Below are 8185 nucleotides of genomic sequence, written 5' to 3'. Positions count from 1 at the left end.
GAGCGGTTCTAAAGGACTTGTTGTCTGAACGAAATGTGAGATGACTATCCTGCCACAGTTGTGTCCGAGACATTAACGTGAATGACCTTTCAAGACTGCAGTGAAGGTTGCTCATTGGCCTGAAAGAAGTTGTAAAAAAATTTGTATCTAAATAGGATGCGAGAAGACAACCCCGCCACAATCAGGCCAGAGACGTTGACGTGAATGACCTTTCGAGACAACAGTGAAGGTTGTTTTATACATCGAAGAATGCTCCAAAGATAATCGTCAAGATGCAAAATAGGTTTCTTTGCAAGTTGGAAGATGTAAATCATTGGGAAATGAAGTAGGGGCTCAACGTCTCAGAGTTGAAGACATTGTTGAATGGTGCTTCGTTTCCTACAGATGTCGTCAAACTGATGTTTGTTAGAAGATTCATGACGGGAGAGCAATGGATTATTGCCTTAACGTTGTACGAGAACTCAAAATACACTCATACGAAAAAAACAACCAGTAGAGACATCAGAAGTTTTTAAGTGGAAAAATCTTGAAAGGGAAAATATCATGAGGCCTGACATAGCTGAAAAGATCTACTATAGTTTGGAGATTACAAGTACGGTCTCTAGTTCACAATCTTCCAAGTTATGAAGTTGTAGCGCGGATTAACTTGTCATAAGAAGTGAGCGACGGTGAATGGTGATTTTTGGTAGCCGACAAGTGATGGTCAACAGCGGTCGACAATCGCTGGTCGGCGGTGGAAGACGATGTGGTGATAATGGACTTCATTTCTTTCTCTAAGCTTCAAGCTCTTCTTATTGGGCCCCAGGCTCTCTCCTCTTTTCAAGAGAGGGGTAGAGCTCTATTTATAGAGTTTCAGGTGTAATTAATGCAAGAATTTGAACCACTTTGATTGGAGGGTCGAGAAAACTTCATTTGATCTAACAGCGTTTGATGGATATTTGGGGGCCTTAATGATGTCGGAATTAAGTGATCCTGAGCTCGTTGAATTTGTCTTATCGAGACATTCGATTTGACTATAAACTCGCTAGAGTCAGTGTTCATTTGAATTTTCAAGTATGTTCAGAATGCTTTTAAATGTGGATTAACTACTTAATCTGATCTTGATTTGGCTCAGATTGGACCGTGTTTTCTATCATTGGGTCCATTTCATCAAGATCTGTGTCATGCATTGAGATACGTTGCGAACAATGAAGATTTGTTGATAGCATATCAGCAAAGCAGCGCTTAAATTAACAACCCTAGCGCATTTCAAATACCCATTGAAACATTTAGATGCATTATCATATTATTACATACCTAAATTCACTATCATATAGAAGCGATCACTTGGAAACATTTTCATCAATCAAGCATTTATAAGCTTAAGTCGTTCTATTTATGGTAATTCTCATGTATCAACAATATAAAAATGTTTTCAACATCAATGCCACAAGCCCAACATGTCTTTTAGCGTACAAATTTAACATCTACAAATGTCTTTCTCCGTAGAGCTCTCGAAATAAACCAGAAATAACCCGTGGTCTTTATATTTGGGTTATTTCTGGGTTATTTCGGGATTATTGAAAATAACCCAGAATAAACCTGAAAATAACTCAAGAATACCTTGCGCCGCACGTAGAGCTACGTCAGGAGTCCGCACATAAAAATTTTTGATAGCTATGAGTGATACGCCATCAACAAATTTTCATCATCAGACACGAATCTCGAGGTATGACACAGATCTCGAGACGATATTTTGAATAAGAAACGTTCAAATCTTGATAAAAAAATCATTCACAGCTCCGATTTCAGCAAACTTATAGTTAAACTGATTGACTCGATGAAACAAACCTAATGATATAAAAACTAGTCTGATCTGAGTCAAATTGAGCCCAGATCAAGTCATGAAACTACTCTTAGAAAATTTTCGGACACATTTAGAAGAGATAAAACAGATGTGGGCACTAGCAAGTCTATACTCAAATCGAGCGTCTCGACAAGACAAATCCAACGAACTCAATATTACTCAATTCTGACATCATTAAGTCACTCAAATGTCCATTAAACACAGTATGACTCGAGGAAACTTTCTGAACCGTCCGATCAAAATGGTTCATATTAGTGCATTAATTGCACACATAATGTTATAAATAGACCCCTACCCCTTACATGAGAGGGGGCTGAAGCCTAAAGAGAGTCTAAGGCTTTGAGGAGAAGCTGTAGCTCAGCATCACCGCCGACCGTTGTAGACCACTGCCAACGGTTGTCGACCACTGCTGACCTCCCTCGACAATTACTGACTATCATCAACCACCGACCGTCGTTGACTACGTAACCATCGTCGACCCCGCCAACCTCTGTCAACCACCGCCAACTATTGTCGACCACCGCTAACCATCATCGTCAATCAGTACCAACCACACACCATCAATCGACAATGTTATAACCTCAAAAATTTATTAACCATTTCCTGTTTGTGGGATAAGAGCTCATCACTACGGTCCATGTGTCAACAACGACCTACGTGGTCATTAGTTCATGCAACTCCTGACTCCGGCCCTCGTGGCCTACGAACGTCACTAATACTCGCCCCAATGACCTACGTGATTCATAACTCATACAACTCCCGACTCCAGCCCCCGCGGCCTACGGACGTCACTAATACTCGCCTCAACGGCCTACGTGATTCACAACTTATGCAGCTCCCGACTCCTGCCCTCGCGACCTATGAATGACATTCATACTCGCCCCATGACCTACATGATTCAGAGTTCATGCAGCTCCCAACTCTGGCCCCCGCGGCCTACGAACGCCATTCATACTCGCCACTATGGCCTACATGGTCCACAGCTCGTGCAACTCCCGACTTCTGCCCCCCCGTCTAAGGGTGTCATTTATATTCGCCACTATGACCTATGTGGTCCACAATCCCCACAACTGATTGCTACAGTTTCTCTAGTCAATCAACGCTTTTGAAGCAACCATCTACAACACTCACGACGGACTACTACTTTTACAACAGTCAATAATGACCCTTGCAACCTGCTATCACTAAGAACCGCAGTCATATTATAGTTATACAACTTTATAATTCCATTTTTTTCTAATTTAGGAGAAGGATGAACATGTATACTCATCATTTATAGTGGATTTTCGGAACTGGGTCAGACCCCATGGTTTTTCCCTTTACGGGTTTTCTATTTAAAAACCTCTGGTGTCACTACTATATGTTTCTCTTTCATCTGTATGTGTGTTGAATTCTCGTATAATGCTAAGACAATAATTTCTTACTCTACCGCTGCGAATTTTTTAGTACGTATCAGTTTAGCGCCGTCTGTGGGAAACAAAGTCCTGTTCGGTATTGTCTTCAACTCTAAGACACTGCGCACTTAATTCCTTTCCCAATGATATACTTCATCCAACTGGTGAAGGAACCTCCTTCGCTTCATGAAAATCATCTATGATGCATTCTTCAATGTGGGGGGTAACCTTCACTGCAGTCTCGGAAGGTTGTTCACGTCAACGTCCTGGGCACAATTGTAGTTGAGTTGTCTTCTCACATCTTATCTAGACACAAAATATTTCACAACTTCTTCAAGACTGGGGGCAACTTTTACGACATTCTCGAAAGTTCGTTCCTATTAACATCCCAGACACGACAGTGGTGGAGAAGTCATCCCACATTTCATTCAGATTACAAGTCTACGAGAATCACTCTTGTACTGGGGGCAATCATCATCGCAAATAACACTTCCTCAGCACCCCCTCATTGTACTAGAGTTCTTCTTCAATTAGATGAAGAAGCTAATCTCTTTAAGGCCTGATACATGGGTTGTCTTACAAGCTTACATGGAAAATGCCCACGCTATGGAGCAAAAAGATTCAAAAGCAACAACTAATATATTGTCAAACTTTTTTCTTGAGTATAACTGAAACCATAATTCCAAGAAAACATACGGTCCATTGCGGTCTACCCCTAGTCTCGAGAAACATAGAGCATCTCTGACACCTCATTCTAGGCTTAATCGATCCCAAGGGGACTTGATTCGACCTCTTCCATTACATGCTACAGTTGTCAAACAAAAGCTTCGAAATACAGCCTCAGATAGGTCAAAAATCCTTAGTGTATTTCCTTCAACCTCTTCCATAATAGGATATGGTAGTCAAATAAAAGCTTCGACCAACTACCTATGATAAGTCAACCATTCTCAGTGGATTTCATATGACTTTGTTACATGCTCATACCATCGAGCATCACCGGTTATACAACTCGTAACTGGTCTTACATCCTCAATAGATTCTCCTTTCAACCATGTCCATAGAAGTCAAGCCCAAAAGGTAAGACTTGATAAAAAGCTACCATGCAGCTGAAAGACGAACCCAAGAGAGCCTTCACTGAAAAACCTCGGAAGGCTACGAGCCTTAGAAGGTACCAGTTCAAGCTTCTATAAAACATTGATCTAAAAGGGCACAACCTAGGAAGGCATGAACAACAAAAAGTACGCGATTATTCATAAAAAATTGTGTGCTAACTTTAATTGCAGAATTTCGCACAATTAAGAAGCCATAACAACTGTGGAAGAAACAAAGAAATACATTATCATCATCTACAAATGTCACATCAGATGATAAAAAATGCTATATAGACCAACATAAACTTGTACAAGAGTTACAACAAATCTGCTCATCTTCGAGTAAAGTTGGCATCGCCTCCCCAAAACCCCATACTTCTGATGATCGTTAGGAGGTCTCCAAATATCACCACCACATGAACATGAAAATCTTCCCTTCAAAGTGCAGCAGAAAAAACTATAACATTAGAGAGACACTGGAATCTCCTACGGAATGCACGACACCAACGAGAAAGAAGATCTGGTTGCTTGTCTGCTACGCATGACGAGGACGGCTTTTCTCTTCGCTGCAACAAGAAAGAAGATCCCGTTACTCGCCTGCTACACAGAACGAGGACGATTTTCCTCTTCGTTGCAACAAGAAAGATCTTGTTACTCTCCTGCTACGTAGGACGTGGACGAATTTCCTCTTCACTGCAACGAAAATAAGATCCCGCTGCTTGTCTGTTACACACGGCGGGGACGACTTTCCTCTTTGTCCCATCTCTTTCTTGCTACTCTTCACCACAATTCTGCGCCGCAATTCTTCACCTCAACTCTGCGCAAAAATTTTTCACCTCAAAGCTGCGCCGCAACCCTTCATTGCAACTCTTTGCAGCAACCCGTCGCCATGATGCATTGCCGTGACACACCGCCTCAATGCGTCGTGTCGCCGCTATGCTCCGCCTGCAATGCACCGCAGCAATGCGTCGCGTCGCCAGGACGCCCCGCAGCGACGCTTCGCTGAAATGCATCGCTGCGATGTATCGCCTCGTCACACCGTCACAACGCTTCACAAATATAAGCCAAATTCAAATAACTTTGACTTCATCAAACTTTGAATGAATTTGAACTTTTCTTTGAACCACATACTTCGATGAACCTATCAAAATATTTCAACAATCATTTGAATCACTTTCAACACCTTCATGATCACATTTGCAGTTCTTTAAAGCTTCATTAAGAAGCTTCCTTAGGGTAATCCATTTAATGCAAGTTACCCATCTCCCCCGACTATAAATAACCACTTAATTCTTCAAAATCTTGATGTTTTCTTCTTCCGGACCAGCCTCAATTCTTCCTTTTCCGTTGTGGTTCTTTCCCCTGTTGTGTGCGATTCATTCTTCCAGCTCATGCCTCTTCTCACTCCGCTCGTTTGAGCCTTTCAACCATCTTTCATTCTACCGCAAGAAGGCCATCTTTCTTGTTTGATTTTCTAAACGCCCGAGGATCGTACAACTGTGCAGGTGCTGAAGAATGTGTACGCACAATGGGTTCCCGAGGATCAGATACGGACCACAAATCTATGGTATGTCGAGTTGATGAACCTCGCAACTAATGCATTCTTAGCTCAAGAATCTCTTCGGTTAATGTCATATTTGCTCTCTGTGAGACCACTGATGCCGACATCACAGAAATAGGTTTTGCAGAGTGAATGTTCCTACGGATGATTGTGCCGGCACCCATGTCGAACCCAAATATATGTACCCTTGCTGCCTACTGATTACGAGAGCTGCATCATCTATCTCACCTTCAGCGGATAAGATTTCTCTAAGAGGCTTCGAGAAGATTGTCTGAAGTTCTTTTAAGTTTTGCTCTCCACAAAGAACAAGATTATTTTTTGATAAGACAAGGGATGAAGCATCACCAATTCTACTTAGCTAGGAGTGTCTTTTAGTTCTTCATTAACATCATCAAATTCAAAAGAAGCTGAAGAAGATTTCTGAACTCAATATATAATTTTATTGCTTCTCCAACAATACAAACGTGACAGTCATTCTAATTTATGAAGAATAGATTTGACCGTGATTCGAGCCAATTTGATTTAATAGCAGACGTCAATGGAATCATTTCCTCCTCCAAAGATTTCCATAAGTTTTCATTTACATTGACATCTGCAACTGATGAGTAAGTCTGATGATCTTCATACCACCGCAACGCGTCACCACGACGCAACGTGTCACATCATCGCAACGCACTGCCGCAACGCGTTGCCGCGACGGACCACCGACACGTCGTTGCAACTCCCAACCGCGATGTTGCGCCACGACACTCCGCAACAACGCGACACCGCGATGCATCACGACAATGTGTCGCGTCGCTACAACACCCCGCCACAACGCGTCACGTCGCAACAATGCCCTGCTGCAACGCTTCGTCACGACACACCTCCATAACGCGTCGCGTCGCCGTGTCGAGCCACCACGACGCACAGCCCCAAAACGTCGCGCCGCCGATGCGCCGCCGCAACTCTACCCCTCCTTAAGGCCCATTTATAGGCTCAAAAAGAGTCTTGGCCATTAAATATATATTAATATATAAATCTAAAAATAAGTGCAAGCGTTAAAAAAAATAAAAACTTTTCATATTCCAAAAAAAAAAGTGATGCATTTTCTCTTTACCTCGAATTTAGGCTCCAAAATTTATTCCACCTTTCCACATCCCCAATAATTTTTATTATTCATGTCTAAGCTAAGATTTGAACTTTGACACTCCTTTATGAAGCAAAAGGAACCAAGCAATCGTGCTGAGTTGACTTCTTAACATAAGGATAAAAAATATTCTTTTAACAATAATAATAAAATAATATATATACACAACATAAATGCCTCAAATCTTGATATTTTCGGATGGTAAAAATGATCTCGCCCAAAAATAGGGGCCAACTGATACACCATCAACAAATTTTCATCATCCGACAATCTCGAGATGATATTTTGAATAAGAAAGGTTCAAATCTCGATAAAAATTCATCCAGAGCTCCATTTTCAGCAAACTTATAGTCAAACTGATCGGCACGATGAGACGAACCTAATGATATAAAAACTAGTTCGATCCGAGTCAAATTGAGCCCAAATCAAGTCATGAAACTACTCTTAAAAGATTTTCGGACACATTTGGAAGGTCAAACAGATGCCGACACTAGCAAGTCTATACTCAAATCGAGCGCCTCGAATCGAATGACTCAACAAGACGAATCAAACGAGCCCAAGATCACTCAATTTCGACATAATTAAATCACTTAAATGTCTATTAAACACCGTATGACTCGAGGAAACTCTCTGAACCGTCCGATCAAAATGGTTCATATTAGTGCGTTAATTGCACCCAAAATACTATAAATAGATCCCTACCCCTTACATGAGAGGGGGATGAAGCCTAAAGAGAGTTTGAGGCTTTGAGGAGAAGCTGTAGCCGCCTACCGCTGTCGACCACCGCCGACCGCCGTCGACCCCTGCTGACCTCCCTCAACAACCACTGACTATCATCAATCATTGACTGTCATTAACTACATCAACCGCCGTCGACCCCGCCAACCTCCGTCGATCACCGCCAACCGTCGACCACCACTAATCGCCATCATCAATCAGTATCAACCACACACCGTCGATCGACAATGTTATAACCTGAAAAATCTAGTAACCAGTCTGTGGGACAAGAGCTCATCATTACGGTCCATGTGTCAACGACCTACATGGTCATTAGTTCATGCAGCTCCAGATTCCAGTCCTCGCGGCCTACGGACGTCACTAATACTTGTCGCAACGACCTACGTGATTTACAACTTATGCAGCTCCCAACTCCGGGCCCCACGG

Source organism: Phalaenopsis equestris, unplaced genomic scaffold (assembly GCF_001263595.1).
Source record: "Phalaenopsis equestris unplaced genomic scaffold, ASM126359v1 Scaffold000010, whole genome shotgun sequence".
Classification (NCBI taxonomy): Eukaryota; Viridiplantae; Streptophyta; class Magnoliopsida; order Asparagales; family Orchidaceae; genus Phalaenopsis; species Phalaenopsis equestris.
The sequence above is the reverse complement of the archived record's forward strand: the minus strand, read 5'-3'. Positions refer to the sequence as shown.